The sequence below is a fragment of the Zosterops lateralis genome (assembly GCF_965231275.1).
Source record: "Zosterops lateralis genome assembly, contig: HAP1_HAP1_SCAFFOLD_59, whole genome shotgun sequence".
Classification (NCBI taxonomy): domain Eukaryota; kingdom Metazoa; phylum Chordata; class Aves; order Passeriformes; family Zosteropidae; genus Zosterops; species Zosterops lateralis.
Genome location: NW_028154607.1, coordinates 378,620 through 389,581, shown reverse-complemented (window position 1 = coordinate 389,581; position 10,962 = coordinate 378,620).

Below are 10,962 nucleotides of genomic sequence, written 5' to 3'. Positions count from 1 at the left end.
AACTATTTTGTGCCCACGTCACTGCAGAAGATGGATGCCAAGGGAGAAGAAGAAGAACCCAGGGCACCGCCCTAAAATCACCATCTTGTCCCTTTGCATCTACATTCTAAAAATCCATAACTACAAAATCTTCTGCACAGTGATAACTACACTACTCTCAGTAACACCTTTGTGACTTGCAATTCTTCTCTCTGTTGGATGTTTTTCTCATGGACCAAAATCAAAGCCTGTGTCTTCCTGGGCTCTGTGCCAGGCAAATCCCCCTGCACAGACCCCAGACCCTCTTTTTTGGGTCCCAGGCCTCTCTACCGAGGTCTGTGACTTCCCAGGGTGCCCAGAGGGATGCCCTGGACTCCAACATCTCCCCCCTTTGTTTTCACCAAAAAACACCTCTTTGGCTGCTTTGCCATATGCATTAAAGCAAACACAACTTGATCATGAGAAGAATTACAAGTCTCAATAAAATACATACAATTTTTTTCAAAATTTTCTTCCACAACCGTGAAAGGTTGAAGAAATCAAACATGCCATTCATCCGTGATCTGGTTTCTTCTCTGAGTTTGTTCACTCCATTTCCCAACCGCTCTGTGCTCTCGTGAATTGATTCTGAACCATCTGACAAATTCATGCAATACAGAAGGAAAAGAAAACGCAAGATATAAGTCCTTGCACGCAGAATGAAAGATGTCTGCAGTCTTGACACTGGTTCACATCTGCATGCTCTCTCCTCTACTCTTGAAGCCGTCAGAGCTTCTGCGCTTGACATGATTTCCACACTCTTTGCAGAAATTCACTTGTGTTCTGGATCTGCAGAAACAAAAGCTACTTCTTTGCCATAGGTTAGTTAAAACTGTACTTTGATGGAAAATGCACAACTCTTGTTAAAACCTGAAATCCATCAGGAAAAGTTTCACATGCAACATCTGTGCTTGTTGATGAACACATCTCTCCTCTAGTTAAAGCCAAAGTGTGGCCAAAACCCTGGCCTTATCTAGAGTGATATCCTTTAATACATTTTTGGAACAAAGCTCTTAACAACAACAATTATGAAATGCTTAAACAACTAAAGAACATAAAGGAGAATTTTGAAATGTATCATGATACAATTAACAATACTTATTACTTAAAACTTATTATCTTAAACTTATCTTATTTTACCAACTTATCTTACTTATTACCTTATTATTTTAACTTTTTTCTTATCTTAACTTTCACTTACTTAACTTAAAACTTAACTTATCTTAAAACTTATTCTCTTAACTTATTTATCTTAAAACTTATTTAGCTTAATATAAAATACATTTAAAATTTACATACAATAAAACTTTAAATTTATAAAATATAAATCTATCACTTAAACTTTATCAATCCTTATCTTAAATTCAACTTTACTTACTTAACAAATCTTAAAACCACATAGAAATCCCTTCTAATGTCAATACAATACTAAAACACAAATCAACTTGGATCCAAATACATCAACACTATAATCAAAAATCCTTTTCCATGTCATGACAATAAGTCTTTTGCTCCTGATCATGCAGCTGCTTTGCAAACATCCAATGATTTCCAGATCTCTGCTTCTGAATTCACAAAACCTGTAACTTTAATTGAATTCTTATTTTGCCTGAATGCAGCCCCTCCTAACCCCGAGGGTTACTGCCTTCCCCGGCATCCCTCCCTCTCCTGGATGAGGAGTGGAGACTTTAAAACTCTAAGAAAAGGGTAAACCCAGCATGTAGCCGAAGGATAAATGAAGAAAGGGTGTGTGCAGTGGATTCAAGGGAAACTTGGCTACCTTTTGCTGAAAGGAAAACTTGAGGGAACTGGACTGTCAATGTCAAAGTGCCGCTTGTGGGCGGGGTCAGGCTCTGCAGCACTCGCTCTGAGGGGGTGGCGCCTTGGAGAAACTCTCCGCCCTGGCCACGCCTCCTCCCTGCTTGCTCTGCCTTTGCCTGCCCCGGTCCTGCCTGCGCTGGCACCACCTGCCTCGGCACTGCCTGTGCCGCCCCGGCGCTGCCCGCGTCTCGCTCTCTGTCGGGGTTTGTCCCGCCTGGAGCGATCCCACTGCTCCAGCTGCATCCCACTCGCTCTTTGCCTGCCGCAAGGCCTTCTGGGATTTGTAGTTTCTAGCTTTGCACTTGCGCCGTCCATCTTGGCTCTGTCACTGCGCATGCACCAACCGCAAGGCTTTCTGGGGTTTGTAGTTTCCAACTCTGTACTTTCTCTGCCTGTTCCGGCTCCTCACTCGCGCTCCGCGACACAGGCCCTGCTCCGCCCGCGCCGCCCCCGCAGCCCGCGCTGTCCCGACACGGGGCACTCCCCGGCCGCCCCCAGTCGCGATCGCTTTCGCGCGCACACGCCGCAGTGTTATCTCTCACCACTGACGCGATCTGGGCTTGTTTTCCCTGTTTTCCTGGTGTCTCCTCCACTCCCCCTTCCCCCCTCTCTCTGTCTGTCCCTGCGCTGAAGGGGAAAGGGCAGTGGAAAACTTTCAGGCTGTGTCTGAACGCGCTGTGTCTGAGGGGGGCTGCAAAGACTCCTGGATGCACTTTGTCTCACCTCTCCCTCCCCCACTGCTGCGGCAAGTGTCCCGTGCTCACGGAACACGCCTCGAAAACAAGCATGTCCTTATCTCGGGATGGATTAGAAGTTTTGACTTTCCCGAGACGAATTTCTGGGACTGAATTCCTGAGGACTGTGGCGAACCCAGGGAAAGTTGATGACTTTTCTGTGCTAAACTCAAGGAGACCTGCTGACTCTCCTGTCTCGAGGGTTTTTTTACCTCCCTGCGGTAATCCTGAGGGTGCTGGTATCTCTCCTTTCCTATTAAAACTCAGAGGAGGCTGATGGCTCTCCCCTTCCCCACCTCCTGTAAGAGGTGTATGAGACCCGTCTGCTGATAACAGACGACAGGACCTGCCTGGCTGCCGGCCAGCAAAAGAACCCGCTGCTCTCTGCTGGCCACAGACAAACCCGGTGCTGGCTGCAGGCCAGCTGGTAAAGTGTTTCTTCCTCCCTCCCTGCTACACTGCTGCTGCACGGAGAAGGTTTTTCCCTTATTTTTCCCGGGAGAGGGTCTCCTCCCGTGTTCTAAATTTAACTGTTCTTACCAAAATCGAAGAATGCAGTGCAGGTGTTCTCAAATTCAGTTCGGAGGTTTCCTGATCACCGACCTGCAGATTTCAGGAGACGAGTCCTGGGCCCTTGGAACTCGTCGGTCCGAGGTGAATTTGCAATCAGCTGCCGTCTCTGGTTAGAGATTTCTTCCCCTGTCTTCTCAGCTTGTCTTCTTTCCTTCAGAGGTCTTGCTGTGTCCACTGGAAAGCACCGATTCTGCCCACACCGGTGTCCATTCGTGCCCGTTCGTGCCCATCCATGTGCCCACTCGTGTGCCCACCCAGGGACGCCAATTCTCGGGGTTTTAATTCGGTTGTTTCCTCACCCGAGATTCCAAGGCTGGCTGGTGGTTCGTGTGGGCACGAAGGGAGTGATTTTTCCCTCTGGACCTCTGAAGGATTTAGGGTTTGCTGTCTGACTCTGTGTCTCTGTGTTCTGTGCTGAGCTCGGTGCTCGGTGTTTGGCGCGCGAGAATGATGAGGAGTCTCAAGGTCTTGCTTTTCTGGTTTCTCGCGTTGTTTATTAGTTCTTATCTTACAATTCTCTGTGTCCGGCCAAGATGTTCACAGCAGCCTGGACACGAGGTGACTCCCCTTCCCCTGTGTCCTGCCATGATGTCCACTGCAGCTCGGACACAAGGCGACTCCCCCCGTGATGGGAGGTCGCTACCTCTTATACAGATAACTACGTACCCATTGTTTACAATTCTATGCCAATGTCTATCACCTATACTAACACGGTCATTTCTACTTTGATCCAATCCACTGAAACTATTTTGTGCCCACGTCACTGCAGAAGATGGATGCCAAGGGAGAAGAAGAAGAACCCAGGGCACTGCCCTAAAATCACCATCTTGTCCCTTTGCATCTACATTCTAAAAATCCATAACTACAAAATCTTCTGCACAGTGATAACTACACTACTCTCAGTAACACCTTTGTGACTTGCAATTCTTCTCTGTGTTAGATGTTTTTCTCATGGACCAAAATCAAAGACTGTGTCTTCCTGGGCTCTGTGCCAGGCAAATCTCCCTGCACAGACCCCAGACCCTCTTTTTTGGGTCCCAGGCCTCTCTACCGAGGTCTGTGACTTCCCAGGGCGCCCAGAGGGATACCCTGGACTCCAACAGTTAACTAAACCAGCTCAGTTTTCTTTCCTACAGATTAAGAACCTAGGTATTTTCTTCTATCAGGTTCTTGGGCTCCTTTCTTTGCTGCAATGTATTACTCAGCCAAAGGATATCACAGGTATTATTCAAGTAATACCAAAGCTAACAATTCCTCTCCTGCTGTCCCCAAAAGGAGTGTTTCTTAAAGGTTGGCAGACAACCAGTGAAGCAAGTTTATCTTTTGTCCTTTACTCTTACTTCATATTAAAAACTATCCCAACATCTCTGTTTTCCCGTCAAACACTGGTATTACTGTTGCTTTCCTCTTACCAAAAGTGGAAGGAAAAAATTAAAAAATATGTTTTCTATTTATTTGGAAGGTATTCACTCTGTCCTTTCTTCTCTTTACTGAAGGACCCTGGTGAGATTTTTGAGGATCTGAACCAACAAAAGCTCTAACACTTATCAATTGACAAGATTCTTGTTCCACCTTTTTAAGGAGCAGGCTGACTGAGATGACCACAGGTAATAAGGCCAGCAACATCTGCTAAGAGAAAAGACTGCCCAGTTCCATCCTTAGTCAGCTCCTTCAGGGAAGACTTCTAGCAGGAACAGTAGGGCTAAAGAGGACTAAAGAATTCTACTAGAAAGGACAACTGGGAAAGAAAATTAGATTTGGGAAAATGAGTTCTAGAAATAGGCACAGGGAAAATCCAAACTGATATTCTTGGAATCACTTAATAAGGGCGTGAACTTATATCACTTAATGTACTGACCCAAGACTTGTGAATAATCATTGTTCTCATGCTAATAGGATGCATGATAATGTGTCTGCCACTTGGAGCTACCTCTTAAATGGCCCTGGAACCGGTAATAACTGCACGAATTTGTATCTGAAGCAATTTAGTTATTTTTATATTGTAGTGCTCCACAAAATATGTTTTATGCAACTAAGCAAAAGCTGTTTGGGTCTAGTCACTTATTTGGAAATCCAACCCTCTGCCTCCATCTGATGACAGTGGCTTTTATCTTCTCGGATATTTACATACCAATTACATTGCATAATTAATTGTGACATGTTGTAGGTCCTTCAATAAATGTTACACTATAGCTACTCAACTGATTTTTTATTTAGGGTTTATTCAGCATGCAACATTTCATAGACTGTAGCTCCACATGGGATTGTCATGGACTATACAAATCCTTTTTATGTAGAATACTGGAATGTTTTTCAACACCTCTGCCAGAAGCAAAACCTACCAAGTCAATTTATGAATGTGGGTGTGACAGTATCATTTGTACCCCTCATTGGATACATACACATGATATAGAGCTTAGATGCATTTTGAAACTCTGGTTTTAGGCCAGGAATGAAACATTTTATAAATCTCCATCAATATTTAGATGTCAAGAGAAAAACATGGCTTGCTGAAAAACAAAAAGCAAACAGAAAGAACTGCAGTTGATTTCCCTACTCTTTTTCCATCTCGCAGAGCTCTACACGAGCTTCAGCTAGTTTTCCTTCCAGGTCTCGCAGTCGACATTTCAGTTTGCAGGCCAAATCTTTCAGCTGTAGCTCTCCTCCATCTGGATCCTACCAGGAAATGAAGTCACACTGCTTGAATGTTCTACCTTATAGATTCTCTCAGCAAAATACTATAGCATTATGGGCAGATGTATTTCTAAATATTTCATCAACTACCATTTCTAAAGAAACTGAGAACAAAAACAATTGCACTCTCTCTGAGACATAAGAAATACTTTTCAAGCACAGCAAACAAAGACTCAGTTATATAAAGAAATAGATTCACTTATTTTATACCTCATGGTAGAAATTATGGAAGGTCTGCATATGCAGATTTACTGCCTGAGTCATCAGAACAAAGCACTTTGCAGATGTATTGCACAGTTGGTTTTTTCCAGTTAGTCAACTTCTGATTGACTACATCACCAACTCAAATAAACTTTTTGAGAATTCATGTACACAAAACAACAGAAAAAGTTATTAGAACACAGGAGACAAGTATTATCATTCCAGAAAGCACACTACTTACTATACATGCAGCTGCCTTTTACAACCCATAGAATGGCCTACTAGAACTGGAATTAAATAAGTAACTGAGCAACAGGGTTTTCTTTAAATTTTGAATGTCACGTGCAATGACAAATCTGTAATTGGTATGCCTGGTGTACTGTCATTTAATTACATTGTTATTTTGTGTTTTGGGGACGTTTTGGCAGAACCCTTCTACTGCATTATACTAGACTCTGACTCTTAAAGGATATCACTTTTTATTCATCTTATTTTAATTGTGAAAGGTTTTGACAGAGCAGGTGTAAAAATGAGAAACCAAAGAACCTGGAGACATCACTCTCAAATCTCAGGATCTTGAAGATCCTCCCCTAGCCTGAATTAGCCAACTCTCTTATTTTTTTCAAAGCAGAAAGCCACAACAGATCTGTCTTTTCTGCCAAACTGTTAGTATTACAACCCCTTCAGTAAACACCAAATACATACGAACTCCAAATATCATGGCAGCAGCACGATGGTATTACAACACACATGAACACTTCTCTTTTTTTAACACTCCAGGAAATAATATAGTGTTAAGATAATCTTAGAGGTTTTTTTCTTTAAAAAAGAAAATAAAAGGAGCTCACAAATTAATGCATAGAGTTTATGCACACCTTCAGTTTACACATGTATTTCCACAGTGTTATTTTTTCTAAAAGACATATGGCACAAATATCTCATAAACATTTTAAAAATGGCATTTTTATGATGTCTCTGCAAATGTAAATGTAAATGTAAATATCAAATCTTTACCTAGGAGAGGAAAGCAGTATAATAACACAGACTTCTTCTTATACAAAGCAAATTCCTCCACAAGCAACTAAGGATATATTTCATTAAGTAAAATCTGAGAGAGAGGCTAATATTAACAGAAAGTCATTAAAGATCTTCTGCTGGTATCAATTCATGTAGTTCTATTCCCTTAAAATAAGTTTCTTACACACCTGACCTCCTGAAGCAGAACAGCATACTTTTGGCAGGAGACAGCTTTTTACTGCTGGACAGTCTTCTAAAAAAACACACACATTAAGAAATGGTGAGAACACTTACAGAAAGAGCCAGAGTTGGAAAAAATGCCATATGTGAAACATGTTCGTAATTAGACAAGGCACTGATTTACCTTCTTGAGATGTTTCATTGAGAATTGAGAAGAGCTGCTTTTGAATCGCAGTGTTGAGTTCTAATAATTTACAGCATTGGGTCAGATTTTCACCACTGGAAATCAACTGTAAATGAATGTGCATTTGCCGCCGTGCGCTTGCCCTGTGTGGCTAGCCCGGAGCGCACGTAGCAGTACACCTGATATTTGTGGTCCTCCACCTAGGCCAACGACCTGAGCTGCAGCCACGAAGCCGGTGATAAATGAGAGAAGGACTCTCCGGGAGCTTGGGGTCAGAGAAGTTTATTCCTGCCCGGGCACTCCAGGGAGAGCCCCGAGCAAACAAATGCACCGGCTTAAATACAACACAGAGTGGGTGTGGGGAAAGCGCAGAACAACCAATGAGCAGGAACCAGGGAGTGGCAAGGGTGAGGGGTGATCCAACCAGGAGTGACCAGGGAAAAGGCGGGAAGGGACCCAGCCAATCCCTAGGCCCAGGCCTCAGGGAGATTGGCATGGGGGGTGAGGGTGATGGACAGGGCCTGTGGCGGGAAGGACGGGCCAATCAGGGACTGTCTCCAGGGAGGGTAGGCAGAGGGTTATATAACTTAAGTGGTAAACAACAAGATGGAGTCAGGGGAACAGGGCCCAGGGAAGCCATTTTGGGTACATAAAACTGGGGTACACTAAACTGAAATGTACATAAAACACAGACAAATGTACATAAAACTTTACAAACCCCAACATCTCCCCCTTTTACTTTAACTAAAGAAAGAGCGAAAGCTCTTGACAGTCTTTAGAGAACCGTTTCTTCGTCAAAAGGCGCCGACCGGAACTCATCTAGCTGGCGAAGGGCGTCCTCCAGCTCTTGGAGTTCGATTTTCACCTGGGGGCTCTCTTCTAGGTGGTTTATTGTGGGAGAGGTGTTGTCTGAAATTAACCTTAGAAGCATCTTTTTAATGACTGCAAAAGCAACCGAAACAATAACTAAAACAAAAACAATGGTCAAACAGGTTTGAATCACGGAACCAGACCAAGAGGACGAAGGGACCCCCCATTTGTCCAGTAGGTTCCCTAGCCAGCCTCCAGTCTCTTTTTTGATCTCTCCGACCATATCTCGGATTTTAACGATGGACTTGTGTATGTCCTCCGCCCTGCTCGAGAGGTTGAAGCAACACAACCCCTCGAACTCTTCGCAAGTGTGTTGATGAAGCAGCAGGAGATAATCAATGGCCGCCCTGTTTTGCAGGGTGGCCTGCCTCGTTATTTTCTCCTCTGCAAGGAGGTCCGATAGCGCGTTAGACGTCAAATTCGCTTGTTTTGCCACCCAACACTCCAATTCGGCCAATTCCCCCATGTTTTTTGCAATTGAAACCCAGGGCAGAAAAATCGTGACGGCCGTAGCCTTGGCCCTGGACCAATGCAATATCTCCGATTCACAATCAGGGTGGAGGTTTGCCAGGCCTCTCTTTTTGATTGATGCATGCTGAGTAGAATTTTTCTTGATCCAATGAATAATTTGAGTTTTGTTGGGGGTAAACAGCCCTAACTGCCCGAGTGTACATGGGCCTCCGTACACAAGAGAGGGGATGCCGCTGTAAGCCCTATCTCCACAAATCAAAAACGTTTTCGGGGGAAGTGCAAGGGGTTGGGTGCTGGAGATTGTTGCTACGTGGGCCAGGGCAGAGCACCACCGACTGGCCCAGTAGTTATCTGATACCTGCTTGATTTCGCGATAGTGCTTTCGGACGTTGGCCGCGGGCTGGAAGGAAAAGTGGATGCAAAAGGTTGCAGGGGAAGACCCCAGGAGATCCAGCTCCTGGGGTTCTTGGGTAACGACAGGGAGGTGGGAGGTCCACTCCTTCCAGAGCGCCAAGGGATTTTTGATTAGATGGGAATCGTGGCCTATTTCCTTCCAATGATTAACCTGGATGGGCTTACGATTATAACTTGCTCTGAACCGCAAGAGTTGAGGGGGGAACTCACTCTCTACGGACGGGATCCCCACGAGGCACGATGACAGGGGATCTCCTGCTGAGGCGGAGGACAGACAGATATGGTCCTGCTTTAGAGACTTGGCCAAGGTCCTCCATACGTTTGCCTTGGGCTGGGGGACCATCCAGGTGGTCGCTGGTCCCGCGAGGCTGGCTAGGAGCATCATCCAGATGGCAATGATGATGCTTGGGGGCAATCCTCTAGCGAAGGATTGGGTGGTCTGGTCCGCGGCTTCCCTGGGGGGAGAACTAAGAACACATACTTTAAGTCAATTAAAGAGCCACTCCAGGGTTCCTGGTTCGGGATCATTGACAGAAACTGAAAAAGGGAAGGAGTCTTCCTCCTCTCCCTCGGGGGGAAACATCCAGTGGGGCAAGGTAACTGCAGCTGTAATTTCTGCCCCTCTTGCCGGATCGTCTTTCTGTTTACTGCCCTCGGTACCGGACCTCTTCCTCCTTCTCCAGGAGGCAACTGTCACTTGAGCCGGCCTGGAACCCTCCTTGGAAACCTTGGGGACATAAGGTCTCACATTGCGGGATGGAACCCACCGAAGTCCGGTGTCAGTGGAGACGCAGGCGTACCCGCGTCCCCAGGTAATTAAATCGTGAGGTCCTAATGTTCTCAAGGTTTCTGGATCCCTGACGAGGACTTTTGGCCTTTCGTGGGGCGCTAACTGTGCACTCCCACGAAAGTGCCTCGTCACTGGCGGGTTCATGGTCTCGAAGGAACAGTTTAGAAAATTGATTGTAAAGAGGGCCCGGGACAACCTGATAGATGGAGGTTCGTTTCTTAGGATGCTAGACTGCTGGCTAAGGACCCTCTTGATGTTTTGATGGGTCCTTTCCACAATTGCTTGGCCCGTTGGGGAATAAGGGATGCCAGTCTTGTGACTTATTCCCCACTGCTGTAGGAAGATACAGAACTCCCTGGACGTGTACGCTGGGCCGTTATCAGTCTTTAGAGACTTGGGGATGCCCATGAAGGAGAAAGCGTGTATCAGATGCCGAATGGCATCCGCCGATTTCTCCCCTGTGTGGGCAGAGGCGTACACGGCTCCCGAAAAGGTGTCCACCGTGACGTGCACAAACTTCTGCCTCCCGAAGGGGGCATAGTGTGTGACGTCACTTGGCCACACCTCACAACTCGACAACCCTCGGGGGTTAACCCCCGTGGCCATCGAAGGGACTGAATTTCGGTGGCAAGTGGGACAAGAGGCCACAATCGCCTTGGCCTGGTCACGGGTAAGGTGGAACTCCCGGACCAAGCCCGGGGCGTTCTGGTGATGGAGTTGGTGGCTGAGCTTTGCCTGCTCAAAGGTGTTAGGCAATGGAATCACCTCCACAGGGGCAGCAAGGGCATCTGCCCTTCTGTTTCCCTCGGCGATGACTCCTGGCAGGTCCGTGTGTGATCTGATGTGCATCACATAAAATGGCTGCTTTCGGTGGGAGATCAGTTTTACAAGTTTCGAAAGCAGCTCGAACAGGGCAAGGTTGTCCACCTCTTGCAGTATGGAGTTCTCCGCTCTGGATACTACCCCAGCTACGTATGCCGAATCTGTTACAATGT